The sequence below is a fragment of the Meleagris gallopavo genome, chromosome 1, assembly GCF_905368555.1.
Source record: "Meleagris gallopavo chromosome 1, MGAL_WU_HG_1.1, whole genome shotgun sequence".
Classification (NCBI taxonomy): domain Eukaryota; kingdom Metazoa; phylum Chordata; class Aves; order Galliformes; family Phasianidae; genus Meleagris; species Meleagris gallopavo.
In genome coordinates this window covers 145,212,277-145,228,021 of record NC_139404.1, presented here as the reverse complement: position 1 = coordinate 145,228,021, position 15,745 = coordinate 145,212,277, and the positions used below count along the sequence as shown (strand labels likewise).

Below are 15,745 nucleotides of genomic sequence, written 5' to 3'. Positions count from 1 at the left end.
TACAGGCAGTGACATAGAAAGCCTAAGTACGTAAGAGAATTTTTTTACTTATTACAACTGTGATGTTTGGAAAATATTTTAGCCTTTAGACAAAGAGGAGACAGCTGGCTGTTAAAAATTACTATTTCTGAAATACCAGCGTTGGAAATATCCAAATAATTTTGTCAGGACGGTATCTCTGATAAAAGCAGATTTTATTCGCGATTGCAAGCAGGAGCGCAGCTATGGACACAACATGACAGCCTTTATACCCTGTTTTCTCCCCCTTGCCTCCTCCCTCTCCCCTGTTTCCCCACTGGCTGGGTACTCCAGGTTCACGATCTTATCAGAGGATTTACACTTGTTATTTACTTGCTAATTTGTTTGTTATCTGGTGTCAGTCAGTCGCCATCCTGTTGTTTCCAAGATGTCTCAGTGCTCTTCTTGTCGAATTGATATGGTGATTTGCTTCCAAGTCTTCATTAAACAAGGATCACCGGGGTGGGGGATGATGCCAGGCCTTCCGATGTCTCTTCAGGCGCTTCCTCGGGCATGCCATGACTTGTTCTCTGGTTTGATCTCATGCAGGATATTCTTGCAGTGTGTATGACAAAATATACATATATACACCTATATACACCTATATACAGAGCATGCGTCCCTGGGAAGGGTTATCTACACGATAAGTGACGTAAACTATCAGAGATCTTTCCCAAGTTAAGCAGAAAGACTCCCAAAAAGAACTATGACAGCGGAGATCATGAAATTAAAAAAATATATATTATCCAATTCTAATGCAGAAACAACATTTGATTCCCACACCAGGAAGTAAAATCTGTACGTGACAGCTGTTTTTAAAGCAAGAAACTACCCATGAGCTAAATAATTGCAAAATAATCACTTTGTACATATCATATGGATAACTTACATAGACAACTTCAGTCATTAGAAAAAATGGAAGAACTATTAATTAGGGTGAAGGTTTCCCAATCAAATTGTTAAGTGAATGCTAGTTATAGACAAAAATATTGATCATACATTGTGATTTGCAGAAGTTCTTGAGATTTATTAAAATATATATTGTTTGTTAAATGTTGTCTAGTTAATAGGGCACTTCAGGAAATTTATATTCAATGGATGAACATGCATGATTTAAATGAATACAGCAATAGTTTTCAAATTAATAGTTTTCTAGTTTATTTTGTACTTCTACAGCTTAGACACAGAGGACACTCAGACAAACCTCCATCCTTAATTCCTGACTCTTCTCCCCATTCTCCCTGAGTGGTGCATGGAGGCTGGGAAATGAAGGGCTGTAATCTGATCATAACAGATGTGCATTGTGGTGAGACCATTGGAGCTAACTGGGACCATCTGTGTTCCAGACATGGTACCCTGGACCTTATCTCACAGAAAAACCCCAAAGCCCTCTGTAGCCAACCCTTGCTACATCAACTCAACATGGTAGCACCGGTCACTGGTGTGTCAAGTACAGCTTTAGGCTCTTCTATTATTATCAAGGATAAATTACTTGAGGAAATGGGACCAAATCGGTTTTGTATTCGGTTCATCACTGTGTTCATAAACTGCTTAATTCAGGCATGGGTATGAGCCAGCACTTTGGATAGCCACGTGGAGTTGAATGCAAGTATTCACGGTGCATAAAAGGCAGTAGTGGGTTGGATGGCAAAACCTATTAGCTTTTACACAGGGATAATAGCCTACAGTAAGTGCATTGGTGAATGAGTTCTTATTTTAATAAAATTTTAGTTTGATCAAATTTTTAACTATTATTTTTAATTGGAGAGAACAGTTTGCTTCTAGATAAGCTCCTTTTCTATGCAAATTACTTTTGATAAATTCAGGACTAGTTCTTTTGAGAAACTCACCCCAGTAGCTCCCGGTAGTTTCACACTGTTAAAATGGTCCCATAATTGATATCTGTTTTAACAACTTCCTCAGAGGGAAAAATTCAAAAGATGCTGGAAATGCCTGGTGACATCTAATAATGTGTACTAAGGAGCAATGACTCAGAATTGAGCTGCCAATGATTTTATTTCAAAGCTCTTGTTACTAAGAAAGTCGGTGTGTTGGCTTCTCAGGATTCACCTGTTACTGGAATATACTGAGCAAGATCTATGATGTACAGTGTCACAGTATATGCCATATCAAAGGAAAATATATACAATTAAAGGCATTGTGATTAAACCTCTGAACTCAGTAACATTTTATGAAGCCATAAAGCACTGTTCTTGTAAAATATCAAATGGAATATCTAGTTCTTGCAAATTCTCATTTCCTTTCCAATTCAAAAACATTAATTTATTTTACTATTCAGCAATTTCTAGAAAATGTAAGTCATAACATATAAAAGAAAGATTTAGAGAAATGCATTAAGAAAGAATAATCAGTTATGGAGGATTTCTTGTTGTCGTATCTGTTGCCTTTTTACCTCCTTTCTTCTTTCTCTTGTTTTTTTTTCTGATCAACTACCATTTCTCATCTTATGTCAAATGATACAATAGTAAGTCATTATGTTGAATACTAATAGCTCTAGAAACATTTTATTTACTCATAAATTCTCATGCCCGTATGACTACCAAGTCACTGAATTTTAATTTCTCTTCATTCATTATTACTTCAATTGGTGTAAAAACAATAATTGAAGAAGAACCACAGGAGTTTTTTATTTCATTTCTTTAAACTTGTTTCTTTGTGTATGTTTTTAATGGAAAAATTATCTCACAACAAGATGACTATTCATTCTTCTGTATACCAGAAGATGCCACTATAGCATTCACTGACAGGAAAGACTGATGGTACAGGAGAGGAGTATATTCTATCAGGTGCAGCACCTGATCGATTGCTCTTGGTCAGATATTATTGAGAGTATACTAAAAATAAAGGCTATAAATTTTGTTGGAGAATGAGATTCTGAAATATTTTAAGGTTTTGAAAAGAGAAAAAACTGAATGGGGAAAAAAAAAAAAAGCATCTAGAGATCAGAAATTAAAGGAAACAATTATTTTTTGACATTATTTCATTTGCTTAAATCTTTGTATTTGCCATATTGTGAACAACACTGTGGCAAATGTCAAAGAGCCCATGTTTTGTCTCCAAAGGACTTTTCTAGAAAGGATTTCCCTTCTATGTAATAAATTATATAAAAGAAAAAAAAACAACAACAACAAAAACAGGCAACTCTCCATAGGTTACTATTTCATTTTCTTCTTCATCCAGTTAATCACAGAGAGGTTTAATATCATCTATCTCCTGCAGTGTCATAGTTCATTTTTTTTTAATCCCTTTCTTTAAAATAAAAAGCAGGTAGTGTGCAGTCCATCAGCAGCTTCAGAAACTAGGATTTTCTCCAGGTGATAAACAAAGAGGGCAGCTAAAAAAATACTTCCCCAGAAGATCTAGATAAAAAGATACCTTCAGATTTTATTTTATTTTCTTTTAGGAAAAATTTGAACATGTTATATCTTGGCAGCAATGCAACTTGTTGGTGACAGGGGAGAAGGGGGAAGTTATGATGGAGTCCCACTAAGTAGTAAAAAAACCTCAACTTGATCATCTGTAAAGAAATACAGTAAAAGGAGAATGCATCTTTACAATAATATCCATTGAACAAGCTCTTTATTAGTGAAATGTTTGCTCTAAGAGATAAAGTGAAGCATGTGTAAGAAAGAAAGCACATATATTCACAGTGTGTGCACATATGTTTTCTAGTGTGACATTCCAATTCACTATTATATGCCATCAAATAGGTAACCAGTATTCATTCTAACTATGCAAGGCTTTCTACTATGAAATGTTTAAAACAAAGCGGAAGAATATATCATAAGTGATGAGCAGTGCAAATTCTGTGTCACGTTTTACCAGGGAAAAGTTTGTCTTTTTCACTTATTGCATATAGAATTCATATCTTGAGGTTTATCAGGTTTATCAGCTGAAGTTTAGAGCTTTTTATGCTTCTGCCTAGAAGTAGGCATAAATTAACTCAAAGTGGATTTGGGGTAAAGAGTTTTTTTTACAGTAAGTCAAAAGCGATATTTCCATGTCCAGCACATCCATTCAGATTGTTCAGTATGTTAGGTATCTTGGTTGCTAGATATACCTTTAATCTCTTTAGCTTGCAAGTAACAGAATTTGTCATCAGTATTCGTAAATTACTGTGTGGAATGAGAGGATGGTCTCTGTGCATTGTTGTCCTGGTTTCACCTGGGACAGAACTGATTTCCTTCATAGTGTCTGGTATGATTTCTTTCATAGCGTTTGGTGTTTTAGCTTTAGGAGAAAAAGAATCTTGATAACACTCCTGATAGTTGCTGCTGAGCAATTCTGCACAGAGACATAAATATAAATAAAATATAACTATAAAATAACATATTCTTATACTAAATATTTTTCAGTTAGATTACTTGACTGCACTTAGAAATTGGTCTAATAATGGGAAATAGCCTGATACGATGACAGTACTATGGACTGAGCCTTGGCCCTCTTGCTAGAGTCACTATAAAAGTGTTATATAGTAGTTATTCATGGAGACTTTTTGTTCTGTTTACAATCATGGTAATTCTGTCTTTTGTGTTAACTCTTCATAGCATCTCATCTTTCTATTTTTTTTTTTTTTCCTGTGAATATTAAACACATACTGAAGCTAAGGCTATAAAATATAATTACATTTAAAAAAAACATTTATATAATTAAAGGGCAAAATTGTGTCTTAGATGTACAAAAAGCATTATTTTTGATGCACAAAATCTCTACATTCTGGCAAAGATGATGAAACAAATTGCCCATCTGTTGCAAACTTAGGGTCCTCTTGTCTGTAACAACAACTGTATTTGGAAAATTGTATTTTTTAAAAAATCTATCTAAAATTCTCTGTAAATGAGAGTGGGTTTAGAAATAAAATAAAGCCTGAAATCAGTTTTGATGCTAGTGAACGCCTAACACTTTTTCAGCCACAATCTATGGGTTCCATGTTTACTTCTGTTATGCAATCCAAGGGATGTGGTTGCCCCACTCTACACTGCAGTGGTGCAGCTTCACTTCAAGCACTGCGTGCAGTATTGGACAACACTATATAAGGCAGACATAAAAATAGTATCCAAAGCAGGGGGAACAAAGATGGAGAAGGGTCAGAGGGCAAGACATGTGAGGGGCAGCTAAAGCCACATGGTTTATTCTGCTTCTTTAGGCTGAAGCAGACATTGGTAGGACCTAAGGGAATGGCATGAAGCTGAGTCAGATATTAGGAATGGATTCTTCACCAAGAAGATGGTCAGGAACTGGAACAGGCTCCCAGGGAACTGATCATGATACCAAGCCTGGCAGAGTTCAAGAAGCATTTGGACAATTCTCTAAGAGATGTGGTTTGAATTTTGAATGGTTCTGCATGGATCCAGACCTTGTGAGTCTCTTCCAACTTGGGATTTTCTATTGACTCTATGACAAATAGACTTAAGGACCATTTTGCAAAAATAAAATGAAATCTTAATTCTAATTTTTCAGAGGTGGTTATGAACCCATGTAATTAAAATATTAATGACATGCTACATTTACACCAGAATATTTTGAAGTCCAGAAAGGGAAATCTCAGCTTAAAATATTCTGTTTAGTGTCTAGAGTGTTCAGCTTTTAAAATTACTTTCTTTCCTTTTATCCTTTAAAAGGATAAGTTAAATGGTTATTCAATCAGTGATACAAAAATTGTCTCAGATTCCATTATAGGGAGTTTTTTATTTGCTGTGTAAATCTATCCGGATTCTTTTCAAAATTTCATTGTTGAACAAAGTTTTAGATTGAAGTTGAAATGGACTGATGAACTTGAAATATTTACCAAACTCTTAAAGCACCAGTAACTTGGAAAGAAACCAAAGAAAAACCAAAGTAGTGTCAAGATATTTGAAACTCTGCTTTTCATAAGAAACATATATTTCTGAATAAAATAAGGATAGATGTACTGTCCTTTAATCATGGGCCTTTCTGATTTGTCACTGAAATACTGTTCTTATTTGTTCTTATGACTTTTCTGGATTCATTGCTGTATTTTGTTTTTTTTTTTTGTTTGGTTTGGTTTGTTTTTTTTGTTTGTTTTTTGTTTGTTTTTTGTTTGTTTGTTTTTTAATAGTGAGCAGGTCTTGTAGAACTTGAAATAACAGAAAATAGTTATACAGACTTGATAGTCATGTAGGAGCTGGTGCAGAAACATTGTTTAAAGAAATCAGTGCAGTGCAGTGGCATAAATCTCACAAATCAGAAAATAGTCTATAACAAGCAACAGAAGGAGAGGACTCAAATATGTGGTGGTTAAATATGACCAATTATAAGGAAACTATAACTAACAATGTGATTTCTCTTATCACTCAAGGTATAGAATCTATCCAAACTATTTCTAAATTCTTTCCTGAATCAATTTTATCAAATGGAAAACATCATTAGAAAACCTGAAGCTGTCTTTATTTTACTTCAGTGGATTCAAGTATGGATTTCATTTTCAAAAAATAACTCAGGCACTTTGACCTAACTTCTCTTGATTTTTAAAAGCCCAAGTTGTTGGATTTCTTAAGGGAAGCTCTTACAGGCCATATCCTCAAAGATAATTATGTAACTAGAAAGTGTTAACTTTTTAGGAATAGCATTCAACTGATTTCTAAAACTTATTTTTCTATAAATTGACATGTATTGTATAGAAAAATAATAGAAAACACTGGAAACTCATTTCAGATGAACCAGAGGAAGCTAATAAATATTTAAGATTTTGAGTGTGCAGATTGACTGATAAATAAAAATAATGGGTATGTAAAGCAAAATCACATGTGAACTTTCAATCTTTTTTAAAAAAGCAACAGTTTGTATCTATTTGGCTAAATTACGATTGTGGGTGTGCTTGCAAAGGTTCTCATTATTAACACTTATGAATTCCTTTCAGAACTCACTGTTTATATAAACTTTAATGGCAACACTGGATAGCTGAGTCTCTAGTCCATTCATGAGAAAAATTCTGAGAACATAATTAAGCAGATATAAAACTATGAATATCTTGAGACCATTTTGTGTAATATAGTTGTTAATGCATGCCATTTTCTTCCTACTTTTAGTGTAATTTTTCATAACTGGTTGTACAGTTATATTTTTATTCATTCTGTCTCTTCTGGTAAGTACAGCTTGCTCAAGAAAGTAATAAATCTGTTCTATTTCTTATTCTGGTCAATGCCAATCCATACTAAGCACTCAAAATGTTCACAAAATTTACTGAAAAAGAAATTTCAAGTTAAACAGGAAGCATAGTCTTTCTTTCTTTGCAAGGATAAACTAGTCACTAATATTACAAATGTATAAATATATTTTTAAGCTCTGAGGGGCTTTTAGACACTTGACCTGTCAATTACCTGCAGACTATTTTCTTTCTAAAACAGTTTCTCAAAGGAAACAGCTGTCTCATGCTTAAGAGTTAGCATGCCTAGTGGAGACAGTAAAAAGAAACATGCTTTCCTTGAATAATGTGAATTAATTGTTAATTGATCTATGTAGGAAAAAATCTTTTTTTTTTTTTTTTTTTTTTTTCCTTTTCTTCCACATGCTTAGTCTACTTTCATGTAATTTTTTAACTTACTTTTTGCTTAATGGAAAACCTTTCTCTGGTGAAATTCCTTTTCTTTAGTTACAATGACACGATGAACTTCTGGCATCTAGAAAAATCATATTCACAAGGATTTTAGCAAAGTAGCACTGTAGGGTTTTTTTGTTGTTGTTGTTGTTTTTTTTTTCCCCTATAAATATTTAGGCCTGTCTTTCCTATTGAAATGTCTGTCTAACAGAAAATTCTCAGTGAGTAATTCTACTTTATGAGAGCAGGAGACAAGAATATTAACAGAACAGTATTAACTGTTTATTTACCCTCCAGTAAAATTTCTTTACTGGAGTTTTCTTGTTTCTTGTAACCAGCTATTGGACCGTGTGTTAATATAATAGAGTGTTTTGTGGATAGAAACTTCAGATGCAACTTACACTTTTGTAAGTGTCCTATAGTAGATTATTACTAGAAGTATTACTTCTCTGACGAAAGTGAAGAGCATATCTGGAACCCAAGACTTCTGTCTTGTCATGGGCTTAGTGCAGTGCCATATTTTTATATTAGAATTTGCTCTGTTCTATTGCCACTGGTCTTGACCGGAGTAAGCTATCATTTGCAACAAGATTGTTAACAACTTTGATCTCTGGGTGCTTTGTCTATATGGTGTCGTAGCATTGGTTTCTCTGTATTCATTCTTCCCATTTTGTAGACAAGCACATTTATTGTCAAGAGCTCCTGCTACTATATTGTCATACTGCCTTCTTTCCTGCTAATTTTAGTGATTTTCTTAATTCTTCAGTGGAGAATGGAATACGTGAAGTTATACAAGCTTGACACTTCTGAACAGTGATCTGAGGCAGGATACACATTTACTGGTTGCTATAATAAATTTCAGTAGCTCTTTTTGGGAGTATTACTTAAGCTCTGAACAACTAAATGATCTCTTTCTATTAAGATAGTATCATCTATATATTAACAATGATAACACTTATAACACCAAGTAGCAGCAAGATTTCTTTCAACACATAACGCATATGTCATAAACAGAAAAGATAGCCAAGAGTGATATATAATAATTAATCCTAGATTTTAAAATCATTTATAAGTATTTATTTATGTTCATTGTGTTACTTATGGTAGAGTTATTTTCTGATGAAACTGTAGCAGCTCTGTGAGGGTTATTAAAGTAAAAAAAAAAAAACAACTATTAACTTTGAAAGTTTATTATTCCTTTTTTAAAGTTATTTATCTCTGTCTGCACTTAATGTTATTCATCTTATTTCATGGTTAACTGGAAAAAAATACAATAAGAACTTAATGCTGTTACAGTAAAAATATATAATAATTATTATATGCAATATTAAAATATTGTATATAGAGGCTTTTATTAGTGGGCTAAAAATCACTGCAGAATAGTTGCAGACAAAGTAGTGGACATATGTACATGATTGAAACATTTCTGAAAAATTTTAAATACCATCACTCTATCATGACAAATATATTTTTCATTAAAACAAAACAAACAAACAAAAAAAAACAACAGAAAAAGGCACACAGAATCTTAACGTATTTCTTAGTTTTAAAATAATAAAATAAGTTTTTCACTATCATATTTTCGTGTCAGAACTTGAAACTTGAACACATTTTTCTTCTTATTTGAAACACAGTTTTATGACTGAACTTTGGTACGCCAAGCTTCATTCTGAAGTGCTTTTACCAGAGAGTTATGAAGCTTTGTAGCTAAGAATTAAAGCAAAATTGCAGATGCGGTATTAACTGCAGCAGTGTGAACAATTTCATTATAATGTTGTTCACAGTGGTAATCTTTTAAAGGAATTCATAACACATTTGTAAAGTTATAAAATGAAGGGCTGGGCAAAGGCTATGAAATTGATACTCTGGCAAAGAACAGTAATGTCTTTGCTTAAGTGATAATCTTCCTTATCTGATTTTCTGCTAATTAATTTTTCTAATTGCTAACCTTCTATATTTTCATCATAAACAATTTTTTATCCTGTATAATGTGATTTATGTCTGCTTTCTTAGTCAAAACACTACCAATGTAGTTCTTGCCTCTATGGGGTGTTTTTCATAAGTAGTAGCTTGCATAACATAAGGCATATTTTCATGGTAGAAATGACGACTTTAACATGAGACATGCATTTATATCATCCTTGATCATAAATTATCAAAATGTGACTGGCCTGTTAGTTCGAATAAGAGTGAAACTAAAAACAAATGATGATTTTATATTCCCTTTGCAAAAGGCTATCTTATATAGTTACCATCCAATGCTAAGTACTTCAGAATTATATATATTACTTTACTAAGTTACAGATTTAATAATCCGTTTGAATTCCAGAACATGCTGCATGCTAATTATACATTGCCAGATGTTTCCAACCCTACTCTCACTACTTCTCTCTCCCACATATTTTGCTCATTTCTTTCTCTTCCTTTTTCTGGAAGGCACAATATTATATTAATCAATCAGTACTGATTCCAAATAGATGCTCTAAAGGCACTTAAAGCTAAAACTAGAAAGAAAATAAAAATAAGAAGAGTGCCAGAATTATTCTGGAGAGAAACATTTGGTTGGTAAGGTCAGAGTACAGAAAGGAAAATAAGATAAGAGGAAATTAACCATAAAGGTGAAAATTTGTCTGATGCCAGTTTGGAGATTTTGGATATCATAGAATCATAGAATCATGGAATCACAAGGTTGGAAACGACCTATAAGATCATTAATCCAACCGTCTTCTCACTACCACTGCTACCACAAGCTACTAAACCATATCTCGCAGCTCCTCATCCAGACGCCTCTTGAACACTTCAGGGATGGCGACTCCACAACCTCCCTGGGCTGGCCATTCCAGTGCCTGACCACACTCTGAGAGAAAAAGTTTTTCCTTGTGTCTAACCTAAACCTCCTCTGATACAACTTGTGGCCATTTCCCCAGGTCCTGTTCATTGCCAGGGAGAAAAGGCCAAACCCCTCTTCATCCCAACCTCCCTTCAGGAAGTTGTAGAGTGCAATGAGGTTTCCCTGGAGCCTCCTCTTCTCCGGACTAAACAATCCCAACTCCCTCATCTGCTCCTTATAAGACCTATGCTCCAGACCCCTCACCAGTTTTGTTGCCCTTTTCTGGACATGTTCCAGGGCCTCAACATCTTTCCTGTAGTGAGGGTCCCAAAACTGAACATAATACTCGAGGTGCAGCCTCACCAGTGCTGAGTACAGGGGGATGATCACCTCCCTGCTCCTGCTGGCCACACTATTTCTAATGCAGGCCAGGATGCCGTTGGCCCTCTTGGCCACCTGGATACACTGTCAGTTCACGTTCAGCTGAGCATCAACCAGCACCCCTAGGTCTCTTTCTTCTTCACAGTCATCTAGCCACTCATCCCCAAGCCTATATTCTATTGGAAGTAAGAATATAATGGTTTTCCTTACAATTTTTCCACATTTGTATTTCTAAAAGCATTTGTTCTGTGAAACTTATTTCTGGTGGATGATCTGAGCTTGTTGTTATATCTACGATCAATTGCAGAACTGATATAAAGTAATACTTCAGCATTATCTCAGTAATAGTCCAGCACTCCTTTTCCCTATATTTCAAAGTAAAATCCAAGAAACATTGATGATTAGAATGATACAAATACACAAGTACATAGAAAAAAGCATATATAAGATACAAGTAATTTGCACCTGTTTAGTGATTCTCATTGTCATGGTTTCATGATTTTTGGTTATCAGTATTCCACATCATAACATCATGTAATGCACTGGGGGTTTGACTGCTGATTCTCAAGTTCTGGGTGCCTGTCTGGAGGAGAAGAAGAACTACATTTCCCCAGGGGGCATTGCGGTCAGCGAGGAGATAGAACTCCCGGCAAGGTCACCTGATGCTCTCATCTTTGCCTGCGCTGCTTCGCTTGCGCTTCTCCGTCTGCGCTTCTCCATCTGCGCTTCTCTGCCTGTGCTTCTTCATCGGCTCAACTGGACTGCACTTCTCATCTCAGCATTGTGGTAAGGCCGATCCACCTTTCAGACACACACTCTCTCTCTCTCCTTATATTCTGCTGATACTATATTTAGTAAATTATTTTGTTTCACCTCAGATTGTTGCCGCTGTTTTCAATTATTTCGGGGTCCCCTATTTTCCTTTTCCGGGGGCGCGGATCCACGGATCCCTCCACCCTTCTAGTCACGGAACCGGACCGAACCAGCCCGTAAACTGTTGACACTTATCACAGCTTTTAAAATTGACTTTTCTCCCTAGCTGCTGCATAATTTGCTCAAAAATAATTTTTGTCTTTTATTCATCTTTCTGGTAGCTCTTTCTTGCTTGTTCCTAAGTAATCACAACTGTTTCTTTTTCCCATATTCTTTTGGGCCGTTGTTGCTTTTCCTTCCTTTTTCTGCTTTCTTCATGTAACCCCATGAACCTATTTGGCTGCCTTTCTCTCATCTGATGCTACAGAGAGACACTACAGAGTGTCAAAACCTAATACTTGGCATACAATACAAAAAAACAAAAAATAGATGTGAAACACTTAGAGATATACAAGTCTCTCAATATGTGGAGGAAGAAGAAGATAATGAAGGCATCCATATAGCTATTGGAGAATCACATATATTGCTATCCAGCAGCATTTTCAGTCTAAGTCCTAGCATCTGTAGCTGTGTGACTTCAGAATCAGTGCTCCACATATGTATGGTTACATTTCCCTGTTCTGTGATGGAGCCACCAGAATTTGTTTCGCCAGGTGCCTGGGACCTTCAAGGTTAGCAAAGAGGGAATAAGTCAATCTGGTATCCAGGGACCTTGAAGATCTGATGAAGAGGGTAAAAGGTACTGGTATGTGACCAGCTCACTTACAGAGAATGACTTTAGGGAATAATAACTTAAAAAAAAAAGCACTAGCTATGGTAGCCATACGACCAGGGATTGGAAGCAAGGGAGCAATGTGTCTGAAATACCTTCATACTCTTAAACTGTTTGATTTTTTTCAAAACTTTACCTTTAAATAAACTACTAAGTGCTGTGAGTTTCCCATGGTTGTAGGATGCAAAGTAAAGCAAACAAATGATGGAAATGTTCAGACTGCTCTAATACAAAGCGTCGAAATAATTTAAATGGAATATCTGATACTGATACACTGTCAAGATTCAAAGTGATTCTGTGCTTTGCTTGTCTTGAAGGTTTCTGCTTTAAAGGCTGATGTGCTCCAAGTCTGAACACAAATATTTTGAACAACAGATTAACATCAAGAACCGTAACCAGAATTTTTTTTTCTCTTTTACCTTTTCAAGTGTTCACTTAGAAAAAAAAATCCTAGAAAATAAACAAACAAACAAGAACAAAACAAAAACACCTGTTATTTTTTCTACAATTTATTGCTAGTTTTTTTCTTTTGGAAATATATTAAATAAACTGTACCTAAAGTACTTTTGCTTAGGCCGATGAACTATAAACAAGTACAAAGTGTTTTAAGTAGCATTTTAACATATTACTATTTCAGTAACAAAATTAAATTCTCTATGCCTATAAGAGGTGAAGCCAACATGAAATTTAGGGATATTGTTATATCTGAAAATTTCTATTAGGTTTACTGCAAGGTAAAGTTTGTTTTCTCAGAATCTTCTTGCTTTAAAAATCTATCTGAAAGAGCATAGTCTGACTTTCTAGAAATTCAGGTTGCCAAATTTTAAAGCAGTGATATACCTCCAAGTTAAATTTTGAAGATCATCTAGAGCAGACATGCCCAACCTGTGGACCGTGGTGGACTCAGTCTGTCACAGCTTGTCTTGTGACAGCCCCCTACCCTGTGCCAGAACGGCAGCAGCTTTTTCCTTCAAGCAGCCTGACCCAGCCCCAAGCATGCACCCATCACTCAGCAACAACTGAAATGCTGGTGTGAGATTGGCATTGTCTGGACTGAAACAAGGGCATGGGGAGGATGCAGTGCAGTGCAAACTCAAGTTATGGCAAATCATTTTATGCAGTTCAGTACATTGGCTAAACAGTTGTGAACATTGAAAAGTATACAGACTTGCTTTCCATTTTGATAATGAAATTTGAGAATAAGTTTCAAGATTGCTGAAAATTTCTTTTTTTTTTGGCATATTTACAACTCTGTAGTCAGTTGACATAAATAAATTACCTGCAAAAAGAGTTGAAATCAGACATTCAACTCTGATAATATTGAAAATATTGATAATATCTCTCTACTAGATTTTTAAAAGACCTCCCTTTCCAGAGAAAACATCCCTCACATCACAATCATGCATAGTTCATGCTAGCACTTTTTGACAGTATGTACATTTTTGAGCAATTATTTCTAGATGAAGCACAGGAAAAATAAAATTTCATCAGAAATCTCTGACAAGCACCTTTGGAACTCACTAAGAATTGCAACCTCTTCCATTGAACCAGACACTGACGCGTTTGTTTCACAAAAACAAGGACAAATATGCTGCTATCTTTTGTTGCTGTCTTTTTTTTTATGTTTTAGAAAAAAAAAAAAACATAAAAATAAGTTTGGTTACTTACATACCTTAACTATATTAGATATTTTATATGTAGCCCAAGACAGTTCCTATTTACTCACTGCAGCCCTGACCAAGCCAAAAAGTTGGACACCCATGATCTATAGAAAAATAGTAACTGCAATCACTATTTTGTGTTGCTGTCTAACAAATTGACAATTAACCTTAACAAAACAAACAAATAAACAAAAAAAAAACAACACAAAAAAATACCCACAAATGATGGTTTGAGTTGGAAGGAACCTTTAAAGATCATCTAGATACAACCACTTTGCCATTGTCAGGGCCACCTAATATAGTAATAATGTGTTTGTACCATTAGGGACAAGTTGGATCCTATGCCTATATTGTTGACTTTATCCAAGGATATGAGGGCATAACATAAACTGTCCAAAAATAAGACCTATACCTTTTGCATATGAAGGTAAACATGTAGGAGGACTGATGACACTAGTTGATCATTCTTTTTCAGCCTTGTATGGTTTTCATAGATCCTTCCATCATCTTATTCTTTCTGCTTTGATCCAGCGTATTCTTTCTTCTCCTTTCCTTAAGTGGAGCAGCTTGAACAAAGACCCTGTCTCTGCATCTTCCCTATTTGAGGAGTTCTATATTAAAAAACTGAACTGAATAACTTCAGTAACATCTACTGGGTGGAGATAGAGGGCAGACACTGGAGAAGAAGGTTTTGTGAGAGAGTGGATCTCAGATAGGGGTTGAGAGAATCACACATCAGAGATGCAGATGCAGGAGATGGGAACAGGGCACCTATGCAAAAGAGCTTCCATAGCCTGGATCCAACTAATTTGGGTATTTACAAAGAACAGACTGAGAGGGAAAGTGCATCTGCAATGCCTCTGTGGTTTCTCACAGACCAGCGATATTCTGATTGCACGGAGCAATACTTAATAATAAGTAGGAAGTACAATCAGCGGAAACTACAGGGGGTGGCAAAGCTCCTAGAAAAGAGATGCAAAAACAAACAAGCAAGATAAATAAGCATGGAGAAATGAAAACTAGTGCAGGGAAAGATGTAACTGTGAGCAAGTCAGCAAAGAGTTTATCAGACTCCTTGATAGACCCTATCACTGCGAAACCTTGGGAGTCTGGAGTGTAAGACAGAGAGCAAATGGTATCTGTTTGTGTCTAAGGGTAAACAGGAAGTTCTGTTTGTATGCATTGTTAATCTTATCACACTCAAGAAACCTTTCATCCTTTATCACTGTATTTTGGGAGAAGCTAGGCCAATTAACTAATTAGAGGGACAGGAATTCCTGGCTTGTAAGTGAATGGTATATAAGATGTATGTTGAACACAATAAAGCAGAACTATTCGGAAAACTGTTCTGATGCTACAAGAAACTATGAGAGCTCTCTAACACGACTGAGCACCGACAAACTAGAGATGCAGGTCTAGAAAAGGAATATAAATAAAAAGCAATGAGAACAAGATCAATAAATATCAAGGCTAAAATAGAAAGGAATAGGTCTCTAAAGAAAGTCATATATTCAAAGCAGCTGTGCAAACACAATTAGCATCTTGAAAAAAAAAAAAAGCTTTGTATGTTTGAGACCCAAGTTTGTCCACGAAGATTAGGAAACTGCATTTTCAAAAGCATATCTATTTGT

At 35.2% G+C, this 15,745-nt stretch overlaps 1 protein-coding gene across 1 annotated transcript in view; it reads left to right on the top strand.

Annotated features, from left to right (window-relative positions):
- Positions 1–15,745, top strand: part of GPC5 (glypican 5) — a 657,195-nt gene that overhangs the window by 379,837 nt on the left and 261,613 nt on the right. The window lies entirely within an intron of this gene.